Source organism: Triticum aestivum, chromosome 4D (assembly GCF_018294505.1).
Source record: "Triticum aestivum cultivar Chinese Spring chromosome 4D, IWGSC CS RefSeq v2.1, whole genome shotgun sequence".
NCBI classification, from domain to species: Eukaryota; Viridiplantae; Streptophyta; class Magnoliopsida; order Poales; family Poaceae; genus Triticum; species Triticum aestivum.
The window spans coordinates 140,457,471-140,476,752 of NC_057805.1; positions in this window are offsets into that span (position 1 = coordinate 140,457,471).

Consider the following 19,282-nt stretch of genomic DNA (forward strand, 5'->3'; position numbering starts at 1 on the left):
TACGAGGGTTCACTGGTTCGGCTCGGTATAAGGCTGCCATCGCCGAAGAATAATAGGGGGTGTGGGTGAGTAGAGGGAAGGACTAGCCAGTGGTAGTATGGTCGGGCGATGAGGCTTGCGCGGCATCACAACCGGCCACGGGAGGCTGGAGTAGGCGGTACGGCGGGCGCTGGTTTGGGTGGCCGGAGCAAGAAGACCAGATGTTGAAGATGCAGCTCGGCCGTTGGATTAACATCCAACGGTCACTGCAACTAGAATTGTTTATTGACTAAGTAGACAAAGCCCTGCGTACACGTCAACTTAGTAGGCCCACAAGTCAGCCTCCAAATCTGGTGGGTCCTAGCTAGAAGGGGGGATTTTTGCGCGAAATAAGGTGGCAGTTCCTTGTGTGCGAAGATGTTTTTTGGGTTTTTTAATTTCTTCTTTTTTGAGTTAGAATAAAAGGAAAACAATTTCGCCTCTTTGGTACAATCTATATTTTCCCGAAATGGATCATAATAAAGCTGGTGGGTCCCATCTGTCAGGGAGACGAAACACTTTTTCTGCGTAATAAAGGAAGCACTTCCTTGCGTGCGAAGATGTAGCTGGTGGGCCAAACCTGTCAGGGGGAGAAATCATTTGTTTTCGACTAATAAGGAGGGACTTGCTCGCGTGTGGCCATGGGCCATGTGGGTACCTACTGTCAGCGACTCCATGTACATGCCTCTTCCGATGGCTGTCATTTGTTGACAAAAGTTGACCACGCCACATCAAGAGAACCAACGCGATGGACGATGGCGACGTAACACCCCGGATGTACCTTTCCATATTTGTAACTCCAACTCTTGCCATTTTCGGCTATGTGTTATGATATTCCCTTCGTGGTCGGGTTTTGTCTTTCCATTTGCATTTTGTTCATGTCATGCATCTCATATCATGTCATCATGTGCATTGCATTTGCATACGTGTTCGTCTCATGCATCTGAGCATTTTCCCCGTTGTCCATTTTGGAAACCGGCGCTCCCACCTCCTCCGGCGCACCCCTCTTGTTTTCTTTCGTGAGCGGGTGTCAAACGTTCTCGGAATGGACCGAGGCTTGTCAAGTGGCCTAGGTATACTACAGGGAGACCACCGGTCAAGTTTCGTTCCATTTGGAGGTCGTTTGGTACTCCAACGGTTAACCGGGCAACCGCAAAGTCCATTTGTGTGTTCCAGCAAAACCCCCCTCAAAAAAAGCCCAAAACCCACCAAACTCTCTTCCATGCTCTAGGGCGTTCGATCACAATCATGTGGTTGAAAACCGCACCTCATTTGGACTCTCCTAGCTCCCTCTACCTATATATATGCCTCCCCTCCCGAAATAAATCGCACATGAAACCCTAGCATTTTTCCCCGCCGCCGCCAGACACGTCTGTACCCCGCCAGACAAACGCGCCGCTGCCCGCAGCCTCTCCGCGTCCGCCACGTGGCGCTCCCCGCCGCCAGCCGCCGCCGGCCCGCCCGAGCCCGCGGGAGGCCCTCCCGGCCCCCGAGCCCGAGCCGGCGCCTCCCGTGCCGCCGCACCGGCCGGCCCCGCCGCCATCGCCGCCGCCGCCGTCTTCGCCGGCCGCCGCCACCAACGCCGCCGCCGACGTCGCCAGCCGCCGCCCGGTATGTGCACATGTTCATAGCATCATAACTCTCTGCATATAGCTCCGTTTCGCGCGTGCAATATATCGAAATGTTCGTCTTGTGATGATCTTCATTTTGTTATATTGCACCATGTTCATTAGAGTCCATCTTGATGCCCAAATCTCTGGTGCAAGAGTGCAAGTTGCTGTTGTCTGCTGTTACTTAGCAGAACTTGAGGATTTGTTATTTTTGTATCATTTAATCTGTACATATTATGGGCATGAGCTCTACATGTGTTTTGTTGTATGCCATGCTATCCTTTCAGAGGTGTATGCCATGTATTTTTGTGATCTCTGTGGTGACTAGCACAAGCATGCAAACTAGGCCCGGTAAGTCTTTGTCTGCTGTTATTTTGTTGCCATGTAAACTTGATGCTACAGAGAGATCCATGCATATTTTCGTGATGTTCAGTAAGGATGTTTTGTAGCTATTGTTGTAATTCATCCATCCCTGCCCTTGTTTGTAATTATGGAGTGACAGAGCATGACTCAATCTTTCTCTACTTTTGCTATAAAATATTTCTGGCAGATTGTTTACGTGTTATTCAATTTTGCCAAGCTTATTGTAGTTGATCCATACATGCTATGTATTTGCTCTTGCCATGGATAGCTTCATAAACTTGCCATCGTGCTATCGGTATGCTTTTTTTGTCATGCATTGCCTTGTGGTGAGTGCATCAAGCTCACCAAGATGCCTTCATATTATTGTTTCTGCCATGCTCTGTTTTCTGCCATGTCTAAAACCTGTTAACGAAACGTGCTATGTTTACATGGTTGCCATCATATCTTCTGTTTCTTTTTGGCTTATGGCCAGTAAGGGACTTTTGTCATATTCATTTAGTAGAATACTTCCATCTCTTGTTTTGCCATGTTAAGTTCTTGTAGCATGTTGATTTCGTGCTCTGAACATTGCTACCTGATGTTGTTTCAGGCATCTCCAGTAATTTTCACCAAGTCTGTGAACCTGTTATCTTTTGCACTTTTGCCATGCTTGTTTGAGCCTGTTATGTTGTGATCTATCCGTAGCTCAGTGTTCATCTTTTGTCAAGCATCACCTGTAGATTTCTGCCATATGCTTTGTTGCTACGTTGGAGTGCTGTAGCTTTGTTACTCGTCGCATTCTATGTGCTATCGTGCTGTTAATCGCAGATTCGTGTCATTCTTGTTTTGCTTGCCATTTGCAAACCGTGCATCCGTTTCCGGTGATCTTTATATCGATTTCAACCGAAATCATCTCATCTTTCCAGTGGCATGCTTGGTTTGCCAAGTTACTGCCTTGTTCATCATTTTTTTCGTCCGGAGCACGCATATGCATCGCATATCATATCTTGCATATCACTCATGTATTGCATCATGTTGCTTGTGCATTTCCCGTGATTGATTGTGGTTCCTTTGCTTCTGATCTTGTGTTGGGTAGAGCCGGGAGACGAGTTCATGAATGAGGAACCTGTTGAGTACGCTTACAAGGATCAAGCTTTCGACAACTCTGAGAACCTTGCAGGCAAGATGACCATACCCTCGAAATCACTTCTATCTTTGCTTTGCTAGTTCTTCGCTCTATTGCCATGCTGCGCTACCTACCACTTGCTATATCATGCCTCACATATTGCCATGTCAGCCTCTAACCATCCTTTCCTAGCAAACCGTTGTTTGGCTAAGTTACCGCTTTTGCTCAACCCTTCTTATAGCGTTGCTAGTTGCAGGTGAAGTTGAAGTTTGTTCCATATTGGAACATGGATATGTTGGGATATCACAATATCTCTTATTTAATTAATGCATCTATATATTTTGGTAAAGGGTGGAAGGCTCGGCCTTATGCCTGGTGTTTTGTTCCACTCTTGCCGCCCTAGTTTCTGTCATACCGGTATTATGTTCCTTGAGTTTGCGTTCCTTACGCGGTTGGGTGATTTATGGGACCCCTTGACAGTTCGCCTTGAATAAAACTCCTCCAGCAAGGCCCAACCTTGGTTTTACCATTTGCGACCTAAACCCTTTTCCCCCGGGTTTTCGCGAGCCCGAGGGTCATCTTATTTTAACCCCCGGGCCATTGTTCCTCTGAGTGCTGGTCCAAACTAGAGCACCGTGCGGGACCGTCCCTTGGCAACTTGGGTTATGTTGGTACCTGTACGCTTCGCTTATCCGGTGTGCCCTGAGGACGAGATATGTGCAGCTCCTATCGGGATTTGTCAGCACATTCGGGCGGCTTTGCTGGTCTTGTTTTACCATTGTCGAAATGTCTTGTAAACCGGGATTCCGAGACTGATCGGGTCTTTCCGGGAGAAGGTTTATCCTTCGTAGACCGTGAGAGCTTATGATGGGCTAAGTTGGGACACCCCTGCAGGGTAATATCTTTCGAAAGCCGTGCCCGCGGTTATGAGGCAGATAGGAATTTCTTAATGTCCGGTCGTAGAGAACTTGTCACTTGACCCAATTAAAATACATCTACTGTGTGTGTAGCCGTGATGGTCTCTTCTCGGCGGAGTCCGGGAAGTGAACACGGTTTGAGTTATGAATGACGTAAGTAGGAGTTCAGGATCACTTCTTGGTCATTGCTAGATGTCGACCGTTCTGTTGCTTCTCTTACCGCTCTCATTTGCGTATGTTAGCCACCAGATATGCTTAGTGTCTGCTGCAGCTCCACCTCATTACACCATCCTTTCCTATAAGCTTAAATAGTCTTGATCTCGCGGGTGTGAGATTGTTGTAACACCCCGGATGTAACTTTCCATAATTGTAACTCCAACTCTTGCCATTTTCGGCTATGTGTTATGATATTCCCTCCGTGGTCGGGTTTTGTTTGTCGTTTTGTATTTTGTTCATGTCATGCATTTCATATCATGTCATCATGTGCATTGTATTTGCATATGTGTTCGTCTCATGCATCCGAGCATTTTCCCCGTTGTCCGTTTTGCAATCCGGCGCTCCCATCTCCTACGGTGCACCCCTCTTGTTTTCTTTCGTGAGCGGGTGTCAAACGTTCTTGGAATGGACCGAGGCTTGTTAAGTGGCCTTGGTATACCACCGGTAGACCACCCGTCAAGTTTCGTTCCATTTGGAGGTCGTTTGGTACTCCAACGGTTAACCGGGTAACCGCAGATGCCTTCTGTGTGTTCTAGCAAAACCCCCCTCAAAACCAGGCCAAAACCCACCAAACTCTCTTCCATGCTCTAGGTCGTTCAATCACGATCGTGTGGGCGAAAACCGCACCTCATTTGGACCCTCCTAGCTCCCTCTACCTATAAATATGTGTCCCTCCCGAATTTTTCTCGCAGTCCCAAACCCTAACCATCTCCCCGCCACGGCCGGACACGTCCGCCTTCGGCCAGACGAAATCCCCGCCACCGCCACGTCAGCGTCCGCCGCCGCCCGTACCGCGCCTGCCCGCGGAGCCCAGGGAGGGCCCGCGCGAGCCCGCGCCCCCGCCGCCGTCTGCCTCCCGCGGTCGCCGCCGTCTCCGCCGTCCGCCCGACGCCGCCGCCGCCTCGCCGCCTTTCCTCGCCGCGCCTCACCGCCGCGCTCGCCGCCGTCCTCCTCCTCCTCGCCGCCAGATCCCGCGCCCCCGACCTCCTCCACTTCCCCCGACGCCGGCCGCCGTCGCCCTTCCTCCCCCGTCGCCGGCGACGAGCCCGAGCGAGCAGGCCCCGATCTAGATCTCCCGTACGTTGACTTTTCCCGGGACTCGAATATTTTCCAAGTCTTTTATTTTTCTCAGCATGTGCACTTGTTCATCACGGTATAACTCTCTGCATATAGTTCCGTTTCGCGAGTGTAATATATCGGATTGTTCGTATCATGATGCTCTACATTTTGTTCGACTGCACCATGTTCATTAGAGGCCATCTTGACGCCCAAATCTCTGTTTCAAGAGTGCTACTTGCTGTTATCTGCTGGTTCTTAGCAGAACTTGGAGATGTGTTATTTTTGTATCATTTAATCTGTGCATCTTATGGGCATGAGCTCTACATGTGTTTTGTTGTATGCCATCCTATCTTTCCAGGTGTGTATGCCATGTATTTTTCTGATTTCAGGAACTGTGATTTCTCCGAGTCTTTGTGTGCTGTTATTTTGTTGCCATGTAAACTTGATGCTACAGAGAGATCCATGCATATTTTGAAGATGTTCAGTAAGGATGTTTTGTAGATATAGATGTAATTGTTCCATTCTTGACTTTGTTTGAAATTATGAAGTAACATAGAATGACTCAATCTTGCTCTACTTTTGCTATAAAATATTTCTGGCAGATTCTCAACATGATATGCAATTTTGCCAAGCTTGTTGTGGTTGATCCATACATGCTATATACTTATTCGTGCCATGGATAGCTTCATAAACTTGCCATCTTGCTGTAGGTATGCTTGTTTTGTCATGAATTGCTTTGTGGTGAGTGCATCAAGCTCACCTAGATGCCTTCATATTATTATTTCTGCCATGCTCTGTTTTCTGCCATGTCTGAAACCTGTTAACGAAACTTGCTATGTTTACATGGTTTCCATCATATCTTCTGGTCCTTTTTGGCTTATGGTCAGTAAGGGACTTTTGTCATATGCATTTAGGAGAACACTGCCATGCCTTGTTTTGCCATGTTAAGTTCCTGTAGCATGTTGATTTCGTGCTCTGAACATTGCTACCTGATGCTGTTTCAGGCATGTCCAGTAATTTTCACCAAGTCTGTGAACCTGTTATCTTTTGCACTTTCGCCATGCTTGTTTGAGCTTGATATGTTGTGATCTAGCCGTAGCTCAGTGTTCATCTTTTGTCAAGCATCACTTGTAGATTTATGCCATATGCTTTGTTGCTATGTTGGAGTGTTATAGCTTTGTTACTCGTCGCATTCTAAGTGCTATCGTGCTGTTAATCGCAGATTCGTGTCATTCTTGTTTTGCTTGCCATTTGCAAACCGTGCATCCGTTTCCGGTGACCTTTATATCGATTTCGACCAAAATCATCCCATCTTTCCAGTGGCATGCTTGTTTTGCCAAGTTACTGCCTTGTTCATCTTTTTCCTTCCGGAGTACGCATATGCATCGCATATCATATCTCGCATATCTTACATGTTTTGCATCATGTTGGTTGTGCATTTCCCGTGATTGATTGTGGTTTCATTGCTTGTGTTCTTGTCTTGGGTAGAGCCGGAAGACGAGTTCGTGAACGAGGAACGAGGAACGAGGATTAAGCTTTCGACAACTCTGAGAACCTTGCAGGCAAGATGACCACGCCTCGAAATCACTTCTATCTTTGCTTTGCTAGTTGTTCGCTCTATTGCCATGCTGCGCTACCTATCACTTGCTTTATCTTGTCTCCCATATTGCCATGTCAGCCCCTAACCATCCTTTCCTAGCAAAACGTTGTTTGGCTAAGTTGCCGCTTTTGCTCAGCCCTTCTTATAGCGTTGCTAGTTGCAGGTGAAGTTGAAGTTTGTTCCATGTCGGAACATGGATATGTTGGGATATCACAATATCTCTTATTTAATTAATGCATCTATATTTTTGGTAAAGGGTGAAGGCTCGGCCTTATCCCTGGTGTTTTGTTCCACTCTTGCCGCGCTAGTTTCTATCGTACCGGTGTTATGTTCCTTGAGTTTGCGTTCCTTACGCGGTTGGGTGATTTATGGGACCCCCTTGACAGTTCGCCTTGAATAAAACTCCTCCAGCAAGGCCCAACTTTGGTTTTACCATTTGCCACCTAAGCCTTTTCCCCCCGGGTTTTCGCGAGCCCGAGGGTCATCTTTATTTTAAACCCCCGGACCAGTGCTCCTTCGAGTGCTGGCCCAAACCGAGCGATGTCTGGCGCCCCCTGCGCAACCAGGGTCTATGCCAACCCGATGTCTGGCTCATCCGTTGTGCCCTGAGAACGAGATATGTGCAGCTCCTATCGGGATTTGTCGGCACATTCGGGTGGCTTTGTTGGTCTTGTTTTACCATTGTCGAAATGTCTTGTAAACCGGGATTCCGAGACTGATCGGGGCTTTCCGGGAGAAGGTTTATCCTTTGTTGACCGTGAGAGCTTATGATGGGCTAAGTTGGGACACCCCTGCAGGGTATTATCTTTCGAAAGCCGTGCCCGCGGTTATGAGGCAGATGGGAATTTGTTAATGTCCGGTTGTAGAGAACTTGTCACTTGACCCGTTAAAATACATCAACTGTGTGTGTAGCCGTGATGGTCTCTTCTCGGCGGAGTCCGGGAAGTGAACATGGTTTGAGTTATGAATGACGTAAGTAGGAGTTCAGGATCACTTCTTGGTCATTCCTAGATGACGACCGTTCCGTTGCTTCTCTCCTCGCTCTCATTTGCGTTTGTTAGCCACCATATATGCTTATTGCCTGCTACAGCTCCACCTCATTACACCTTCCTTTCCTACAAGCTTAAATAGTCTTGATCTCGCGGGTGTGAGATTGTTGAGTCCTCGTGACACACAGATTCTACCAAAACAGTTGCAGGTGCTGACGATGCCAGTGCAGATGATGGGATCGATCTCAAGTGGGAGTTCGATGAGGAACGTGGTCGTTACTATGTGTCTTTTCCTGATGATCAGTAGTGGAGCACAGTTGGGACGATCGGGGATCTAGCATTTGGGGTTGTCTTATTTTCATTTGGATCTTGACCGTAGTCGGTCTATGTGTGTATTTTGGATGATGTATGAATTATATTTATGTATTGTGTGAAGTGGCGATTGTAAGCCAACTCTTTATCCCATTCTTGTTCATTACATGGGATTGTGTGAAGATGACCCTTCTTGCGACAAAACCACTGTGCGGTTATGTCTCTAAGTCGTGCCTCGACACGTGGGAGATATAGCCGCATCGTGGGCGTTACAAGTTGGTAATCAAAGCCATCCCCGACTTAGGAGCCCCCCTGCTTGATCGAATCGCTGCGTTGTTGAGTCTAGAACAAAAATGTTTTGAGTCTTAGGATTATATATATCGGACAGTAGGATTCTTTTTCCTCGTCAGTCCCTTCGTCGCTCTGGTGAGGCCTCCTGACGTAGAAGTTTTGACTCTTCTCTCCTCAAATTTCACTAAAAAAAATTTAGGATCACGCGGGTATCTTGGAATCGTTCCGATGGTTTTGTGACGAGAACATTGTTCTTGGTGCCTCCTGACATTTAGGGGTTGTGGCAGTGTCCCGGGGAGTTGAGCTCCGAGGTGTTGTCGTCACAATTTTATCGTTGCAGTTCTGGAATACCTGAGTTTCGCCGACATCGAAATCTCTTTTATGCAGTTGTTGGTGAGATCACCTCGACGCCACCCAGTACTGGGGCGCGAGTTCGGGAGTATTGCCATAACTTGTATAACGGATGCTTTTCGAAGGTTGAGGTACACGATTTCCGAAGGTTTCTTGGTTATGTGTTGACGGATGGATACAGCTGGATCTAGGGATTGCTAGTTTGGGTGATATATTTTGTGTCCCCTGTATCCCCAACACCAGATTGCATAACCAGAAAGTTTCAGGAGTTTATAAGTGGGAATTCAAGTAGCCTTAGGATATATTTCCGACAGACGCATGATATGAGATTGGGGTTCGACGTCTAGTGGTCCGCCTGTACACGGTTGGTTTTACAGTGGTCTCGTAGTGTCTTAAAGAGTCCTTGGCTATGCCGACTCGGGGATGCTTCGTATGTCATGTGCACAGCCTTGTACATGATGGTCCTGTACGATCGAGCCCGTGTGGGCCCACCACGAAAACTTCAGACGAAATTTCTATCATATGTTTGTTCCGGCTTATTCTGCAAGCCAATACTTTGTTTTGTTTTCATTTGTGGTATTCGAGTTGCTTCGAAGTCAAATGTTGATTCCATATATTTTTCTAAGTGGCTTCTCAACTTAACGGAAGTGTGATGATTTACTATGGAATTCATTCGTTCATCTTCGTTCGAATGTTTATTGTGAAGACTATATGTTGCAATTTCTATCTGTTGATTCTACTTATCTATTTGTCTATCAAGATGCTAACGGATGTCACCCTCTTCAGGATGGCTCCGCCAACGTGTCAGAATCCGGATCGCAATGAAGGGAGTCAGGCGAACCCTCCGCCACCACCTCCGCCTCCGGAGGCATGGCAAGCTATCATGGCAGCCACCAACGCCAATGCTCAGATGATTCTTCAACTCTTGCAAGAACGCACCCAAGGGCAAGGCAATCAAGGCAATCAAGGTCATGGCAACAATCAGCCTCACTTCGCTACCCTCAACCAGTTTCTCGCAAATCAGCCCAAGTCTTTCAGCTACTGTGCCGAGGCCACGGATGCCGATGATTGGCTCGTGGACATCAACAAGCATTTTGAATGTAGCAATGTCAGGCCTGAGGACTATGTGTCGGGGATATACCCCGCGGTATGACCCGGCCGGACTTGGCGCTTCACCGTGACCTGCCGGAGGACTGGCGACTCACGGGTCTGGCGGCTCACTGTCAGACGACTCACGAGCCTGACGACTCACGGATGACCCCGACGGCGGGTCAGATAGAAGACTAGGCCCAAGGCCCAGAAGGCCGGCTCATGTTATGGTGGGCCGGCTTAAGAAGAAAGGGATGACGAATATTTCCTTTACGAGGGAGCAAGACCCGGACTTGTAATTAACTTGTAAGAAAAGATAGACTAGTCCTAGTCCTACTAGGACTCCACATGTAACCCGCCCCTCTAACTTATATAAGGAGGGGCAGGGCACCCCAAAGAGGGACAGGGCAACAAGAAATAATCTCTAGGGCTAAACACCGAGAGCCGGAGCCGGCGACTCTCCCGTGATCATAATGAGACCTAGCCTCAAACAGCACGTAGGGTTGTTACCGGATGATGTTTCCCGGGGCCCGAAGCTGTCTAAACCCTTGCCTTGTGCGTTGATCCGCCCTGCGTCTCTCATCCCAATCAACCCCTCTCAAGCTACTACATAGATGCGTTGGCCTCACGACTAAGTCCTTACACCTAGGACATCTGACGTGTTAATTCCACGACAGTTGATGCCCACCGTGGGCTTGCGCACGGTGGTGTTGAGTTCTTGAAGGGATCTCTTCAAGGGTTCGAGAAGTTGGCAAATTTTTCGGATGAAGAAAGAATCAGTTTGAAGGATATGCATCAGCCGGCCGATTTTGCGATCCGCCGAGTTGTAATGATTTTCGAAGATTAGCCAAATTGCCACCACCGCGTACGTACTTCACATCAAGACAAAGTTGATTTGTTCCAAAATTATCTGAAGCCAAACCGGTCTTCTTTGGCCAACTCCGACGGCTATAAGGAATCTGCTAAAAGATTACATCAAGGATTAAGGAAGGAAAAAGCCGCAGCCCACGTGAAGGTGTAGTACTTGCTACCGTGACCCCACGTGAAGGATCAATCAAAGGAAAATTGAGCCATGCATGTACGCACAGATTCTTGATGGGATTAGTAGTACTCTTTGGACTTGGGCTCCACAATCGGGCATCTGCGCCGCGACATCCGGTTTAGGCCCTGACGCCTCTGCCGCAGCACTTCTAAGCCTGCCTGCGCAAAGCCGCCTCCGGCCGCGGGCCTCTGGCAGGCGCGTCTCCGTCCCGGCCTCTGGCTCATGCGCCTCCGTGCTTCGTCGACGGCGTTCTTTCTCCTCGTGGTCGCACCTGCACGACTCTGAGTGCTAATCGCCATGTTCCGTGTCACGCGCGCCCTCTGTTCTAGAGTCACCTTCGTCAAGTCATCACCATGACTCGCCCGACTGCGGGCCTCCTCACCATCAGCTGCCATCACCAGATCCGCTCGTTCGCTGGTTTTACTCCGCTACGCTGGACCCGTCGCGCTTAAACCGCTGCTATCAGGGGAACGCCAGCTTCAAGTCCCGAGGGAATCGGTGCCACTGTTACGGTGTCCTACAAGACCTAAGGAATAAACCAACGTGACTAATGCTGGTACTCCGTATTGGGCTGATTTTCTTCGGAGATCAGTTTGCATGGAATACACATATGTGGAGACCAGCTACGCGCTAATGGCCGCGCTCACATGCGTCCAAAAAATAAATCAGGTGTTATTTCTCCTATACATTTTCTCAGTATACTTTAATTACTATGAGCACAACTACTCTGCTCTACGGTATTTTTATATATGCAGGAGAATTATTCATTACAAAGTGGTGTTATATCACGGAGGCACGTTTGGCGGTACCGCACGACTTCATGGACCGGCGTGTCATGGTCCGGATTACAGCAACGCGCTGGCCGACTCGCCCGTCCGCGCCGCATTGCAGCACCACAAACGACTCGCCCGCACGCCCTCGCGACCGGTTCACGTGTCCGCATCGGCTTACAACGAGGAGGACAATTTTCTCGTCCGCACCGGCTTACAACGCCGCGGCCGATTTATCTGTCTGCTCCTACCGCCGATTCACCCCCCCGCGGCCGACTCGCCTGTCCGCCCGGCTTACCGTGCCTGCGATTAGCTCGCCCGTCCGCACCGGCTTACAGCGCCGCGGCCGACTCATCTGTTCCCCGGGCGAATCAGACAATTGTAGTACTACGGGTACGGAGCGCACACTGGCAAACGTTCCGGCCTAGTGTTTTGTTCGTGCCACACTACCCGATGAACGGACGTGCGTAAGTCGCCGCTCCTGTGGCCCGGTCTACATCAACTCGTCAGTCTGCACGGCTTACCACGCCTGCGATTGACTCGCCGTCCGCACGGCTTGCCATGCGATTGACTCGCCGTCCGTCATCAGGTGATATCCATCCAAGATTGTTTTATTAGCACATGTTGTTTTGTCAAAGAACAAGCTTATCTCTGCCTTGATCTGCAATATTGTTCATGCAGCGCAATTATTTATGACAAAAAGTGATATTATACTGCGGGGATGGAGGCATGCCAACATCTTTTGGCACAGGTGGTCTTCGTTATTCAACGGACCCCCGCACCGGCTTACAACGCCGTAGCCGTCTCTCGCGACCGCGCCGGCTTACCACGCCGTGGCCGTTTCTTGCGACCGCGCCGGTTTACAATGAGGAGGACAACTTGCCCGCTTGCACCGGCTTACAATGCCACGGTCGACTCACCCGTCTGCACCGGTTTACCACGCCGCGGCCGGTTCACCCGTGAGCGACTTCAACTTCACCTAGCAATCATTAATTTCATGGCGGATTATTTTCGGCCTGGCACATCAGGTGATATCCATCTAAAATATATTTTATTGGTACATATTATTTTTTATCAAAGAGAAGTTTATCTTTGTCTTGGTCTGCAATAGTGTTGATGCAGGACAATTGTTCACTACATCAAAACGATGTGGTTAACTCGTTCATCTGCACCGCCTTACAACGCCACGGCCGGCTCGTCTGTTTGAGCTGCGTCTGACGTGGCGGTCGTCTTTTCCATCTGTCTATTGCGGCCGGGTCTACATTGACACACCAGGACTGCACCTGTCTGCATGAGTTGATTATTGAATATGAGCAAGTCACTGCTTGGGAAGCCCTGTTTTCTTTCAAAAAAATGGAGGCAAATTATCATATACTATCAACCGCCGTCTGTACCGGATGGTTCAATGGACATGCGCACAAATCGCCATCGCTACAGTTTGGTTAAACTTCAAACAGCCAGTTGGAATGAACCATTGGCTGAGTTGCTGACACGGCTCATATGGGATCATTTATAACCCGCCGCAGTCACCTCAACCTTCTGTGGATACACATCGTGTTATCAACACCAATGATATGCAAGTTATGCCGGTTTATATCACGGTTAAATATGGAGAATCTCAAGCCAACTCCTCGAGTCATCTTGAGACTCGGGGGCTACAGTGACATGACTCGGGAACCCCGGGTCGTTGGAGGGAATGATAACCCGGTTTCAGAGGCTGCTACCATATTGATGAAACTTTAAAGGCCGTCAGAAAATTGCCGGTTCAAATAAAGATTCCGGTTTAAAATCCGGTTTAAAAGATATCTTTCTCCCGCAAAGTTTTGAAGCTCTCAAATCCGGTTCAAACATCCGGCTCAAGGTAAATTTGTATCTTATAAAGCTTTGAAGCTCTTAATATCCGATTTACAAATTTCTGGTTCAAAAAGAGGTTATCTCTCGCAAAGTTCGAGTTCTCAGGAAAAATTAAAGGGACCAAAGAGAGTCTGTTACAAAGCACAACTCAAATATAGGTACCCTGCTTTAATGACCATTGGGAGCTGATCGTATTCGAATTTAGCTTAACCCTTTTGGTGTGACCCTGATCGTATTCGAATCAGAGTCGTTAAATACTCTCAAGGTCATTTGGGGGCTTCCTGTTCCAACATAGGTTGTATTCGAACCAAAGAGAACATAGCTATCGATACCTTTTTGATCGGCACACTGCCGAGCTCATTGGGGAGTTTCTTGGTCATATTTGAACCATAGCTCAACCCCCTTTTGGGAACCGACGTGGATCGTATTCGAATCAGCGTCGTTAAACAACTCTCAAGGTCATTTGGGGGCTTCCTGTTCAAACATAGGTCGTATTCGAACCAAAGAGAACATAGCTGTCGGTAACCTCTTGATCGGCAACGCCAAATCCACTGGGGGCTATATGATCGTATTCGAATCTTAGCTTAACCCCTTTGGGACGGCTTTCTGATCGTATTCGAATCAGAAGCCTCAAATTTGAAGTCTCTTTTTGCAAATAATTTTTGGGATTTTATTTGAAGCTCTTTTGAACACATCTAAAGTGTATATGAGTGGTTTCTATTTAAACCCGGCTTGATTTTCGATGATAAGTCGCCGGCTTATGACAATCATCATCTATGTGGAAGCATTGGCTTTTAAGGATTGGGTTATCACACTTACTGCACAGGTATCATAAGCCGGCAGTACAATTCAATATCACAGGTATGATATTGTTTATACATGATTATGTTTAAACTGGCCCTGGCTATGGACTTTAAGCCGCCGGTATGTTTTGAATTGTGCCATTAGGAATCATGCATGTATCAAGATTGGGTTATCACCCTTATTGTGCAGGTCATATGAATCGACAATGCAAATTCAATATCACAAGTATGATATTATAGTTATGTTTCAAAGTTATGATTCATAACAAGCTTATCTGTAACTCCTTTTTTACACATCAGTGGTCATATGTAAGATATTATGACCCGCCCTGCGATAAACCGTCAAGGGTTCTTGTGATCTACTTGTGTGCAGGGTAAGACTACATTTGGGTGGTTACCCGCCCTGGCTTTTGACGTTAAGTCGCCAGGGCATATGTTGTTTAAACTCTGTGCAGGATTTGCAGAATTATGACTTATATAAATGCTTCAGTCCAAGCTCATCACTGAAATTGGTGTCTCAAAAGGGTTATCAATTATTGGTTTTCTCAAGGGCTATAGGCCACTGGGTTACAAAAATTCCGGCTTACAATGAAGGCGCATTAAGTCTTCATTGGCCAAGAGCCGCCAGGTATTTAAACTCCGGCTTTACTTGTCAACCAATGAGGTATTCAAGTCTTTAATAGCCAAAGCTGGCTGAATTTTCATGATGATATTGAATGATTGAGGTTTTCATACCGGATTATATTATTCAAATCCTGAATAGCCAACATGGCTGGATTTCTATTGTGATTATCAATAACCAGTGTTATGATTGAGGTTTTCAAAGTCGCTTTAGCACAACGGCTATTATTTTTATCAATGGGCATGATTTATTTCACAATGGAGGAAATAGTCCCGAGTCGCTGCAGGCTTACGACCCGGCACTTGGGGGCTACATTGTTCAAATCGAGATTACAACGAATATACAAGTCCCATGTCACTGCCAGCATGCACCATGGTACTTGGGGGCTAATGCAAAGTCATTTTTTGCTCAACTTATTGAAGACCCGACTCATCACATTTTAAATGAGCCGGCCCTCGGGGGCTACACGTTGCTGTTAAAGTCTACATGATCATATTTTCAAAAGTCCCTGTTCATTATTGCATAATGACCCGGCCCTTGGGGGCTACACTGGTTGAAGTTTTCTTAAGCATAAAGCAATTACAAGTCCCTGGTTGCTGCAAGCATGACAACCCGACACTTGGGGGCTACATGTGTGGAATATTCAGTTTATATGATTGAGATGAATAAACCGGATTTCTTCAAGGTTGCAACATTTATTGGAGCAAGTCTTAAACCATCACTTTGTTCTGCTCAAGACTCGGGGGCTACAGGTAATATGGATATAAGGGAGAAAAATCTTCAAATTATTAGCTTTGAGCAAGTCAGGAGGATCAAATTGACCCGGTGTTTGCAACAATCATGATCCGGCATGACCAATAATTATGACCCGACGTCGGCAACAGTTATGACCCGGTGCTATCAATATTTATAAGCCGGCAATTTTGATAAACCGGCAAGTCTTACTTCTTCAACCCGACTGAAAGTCAGATGAGTATTTCAAGACCAATATGTTTTAAGCCAGCGCTTTGGAAGCCGATTCAAGTGGATTATTTCTTACAATATTTCTCTACAAGAGACCAATGCCAGCAAATTGACTCTGAAGCTGGCCTATTGACCCGGATTTCTCGAAAGAAGTATCTGGATTTTTTGCATTCACAAAAGTTGGAACATATCTACTAAAGGAGATTAGCTATAAGTTCATGGGCATGTATCAAGGAGGAGATGACCAGGACTTAACGATGATCAAGTGCCGGCTTACAAGAATATTTAACCCGGAGTACAACCTGTCAATTTGTTCTTGTGTTTATGTTGCAGATCAATTTAACATGGATAAATCCAAATTAAACTTGGGGGCTAATGTCGGGGATATACCCCGCGGTATGACCTGGCCGGAAGTATGACCCGGCCGGACTTGGCGCTTCACCGTGACCCGCCGGAGGACTGGCGACTCACGGGTCTAGCGGCTCACTGTCAGACGACTCACGAGCCTGACGACTCACGGATGACCCCGACGGCGGGTCAGATAGAAGACTAGGCCCAAGGCCCAGAAGGCCGGCTCATGTTATGGTGGGCCGGCTTAAGAAGAAAGGGATGACGAATATTTCCTTTACGAGGGAGCAAGACCCGGACTTGTAATTAACTTGTAAGAAAAGATAGACTAGTCCTAGTCCTACTAGGACTCCACATGTAACCCGCCCCTCTAACTTATATAAGGAGGGGCAGGGCACCCCAAAGAGGGACAAGGCAACAAGAAATAATCTCTAGGGCTAAACACCGAGAGCCGGAGCCGGCGACTCTCCCGTGATCATAATGAGACCTAGCCTCAAACAGCACGTAGGGTTGTTACCGGATGATGTTTCCCGGGGCCCGAAGCTGTCTAAACCCTTGTCTTGTGCGTTGATCCGCCCTGCGTCTCTCATCCCAATCAACCCCTCTCAAGCTACTACATAGATGCGTTGGCCTCACGACTAAGTCCTTACACCTAGGACATCTGACGTGTTAATTCCACGACACTATGTCAAGTTTTCTTCTTTCCAGCTCAAGGACCAAGCTGCTGATTGGTTTCAACAATACAAAGATTCCAGAGGAGGTCGTGTGATGACTTGGACTGACTTCTGTCGGGACTTCAAAGCGCACCACATTCCACAAAGTGTTGTTGAGAGCAAGCGTGAGGAGTTCCACAATCTCAAGCAAGGCAACATGTCTGTATATCAATTCAACATCCAGTTTCAGAAAATTGCTCGCTTCGCTAAACAAGACGTTCCTGATGAAAAGAGCATGATCTATCACTTCAGAGGTGGCCTTAGAGAGGATCTGCAGTTAGCTCTCGTTCTTGTTGAGCCAACTCATTTTGATCAATTCTATAACATGGCACTGAAGCAAGAGGCTGCTCAGCTCAAGTGTGAGGCCTCTAAGAAGAGAGTCAGAGACGCAGTTCAGTCTTCTTCTTCCTCACTTGTGGCAGCTAAGCAACAAAAGTTCTGGTTGCCTCCTCCTCCTCCGTTTCGTCAGCCTTACCAGCAGAAGAACAAAGGTGGCCATGGTTCTTCCAACTCTTCCAACTCTGGCTATCAGAACAAGTCTCAGAATCAAGCTCCAAAGTCCAATGCTCCTTATCATCGTCCACTCTCAGAGGTGACTTGCAACAAGTGTCAGCAGAAAGGTCACTATGCTAACAAGTGCTTCAACCAAAGGCTCCTTCCGCCTCCACCTCCTATCAGATCTTCCAGTAATGCAGTGGTCAAGCATAATCCAAAGTCTGCAAAGGTGAACATGATGAATGCAGCTCAAGCGGAGGAATCTACTGATGTGATAATGGGTAATCTTCCTGTTAATGATATTCCTGCAAAAGTTCTTTTTGATACTGGTGCTTTGCTTTGTTTCATGTCAAGACCATTTGCATTTAAGCATGAGTTGGTTTATCAAGATTTGCCTAGACCGTTATTAGTTGTCTCTCCGGGTAAATTCATGAATGCAAGCTCCATGGTTCCGGATGTTTCCATCAAGATGGGAAACTATAAATTTATGTCTTCTCCAGTTGTTCTTGGTGACTCGGATATTGATCTAATTCTCGGGATGGACTGGCTTTCTAAGCACAAGGCTCAACTTGATTGTGCTGCCAGGGAAATTCAATTGACACACTCTTCTGAGGATGTTATCATTTATGCCGCTCGTGATGAAACCATTCGTTTTTTTTCTCAATGAGAAGGGCGAATTGAATGCCATCTCTCAAATTCCAGTCGTTTGTGAGTATCAAGATGTCTTTCCAGAAGAGCTTCCGGGTATGCCTCCTCACCGGCCAGTTGAGTTTGTTATCGATCTTGAGCCGGGCACTGAACCCGTTTGCAAGCGTCCATACAAGCTTGGACCCAACAAGCTGAAGGAATTGAAGAAACAGCTCGATGAACAAGAGCGTCTGGGTTTGATCAGACCGAGTTCTTCTCCATGGGGTTGTGGTGTCCTTTTTGGCAAGAAGAAGGATGGCACGGACCGAGTTTGTGTCGACTACCGTCCATTGAACAAGAAGACAATCAAGAACAAGTATCCACTTCCCAACATCAATGAGCTATTCGAGCAACTCAAAGGTGCTAAAGTATTCTCCAAGCTTGACCTTCGTATGGGTTATCATCAGATTCGCATTCGTGAAGAAGATATTCCCAAGACAGCATTCAGAACAAGTTTTGGTTCTTATGAATATACTGTCGTGTCTTTTGGCCTTGTCAATGCTCCTCCAGTATTCTCTCGGATGATGAATTTCATCTTCAACCCCTATACCAATGAATTATTTCTGGTGTATCTCGATGATATCTTGGTCTTCTCCAAGAATAAGAAGGATCATGCCAAACATTTGCGATTGGTGCTCGACAAGCTCAGAGAGTATCAATTCTATGCGAAGTTCTCTACATGTGAGTTTTGGCTCGATGAAGTTCTTTTCCTTGGTCACATCATCTCTGCCAAGGGCATCGCTGTTAACCCCGAGAAGGTGTCCGCAATTGTGAATTGGGAACCTCCTTAGAATGTCAAGCAGCTCCGTAGTTTTCTTGGTCTTGCAAGCTATTGCCGAAGATTCGTTGAGAATTTCTCCAGGATTGCAAAGCCTCTTTCAAACCTCCTCCAGAAGCATGTGAAGTATGTCTGGTCTCCTGAGTGTGATGTTGCTTTCAACACTCTCAAAGAGAAACTAGTCACAGCTCCTGTCTTAACTCCTCCTGATGAATCCAAGCCATTTGAAGTGTTCTGTGATGCTTCTCTCCAGGGTCTCGGTGTTGTGTTAATGCAAGAGAAGAATG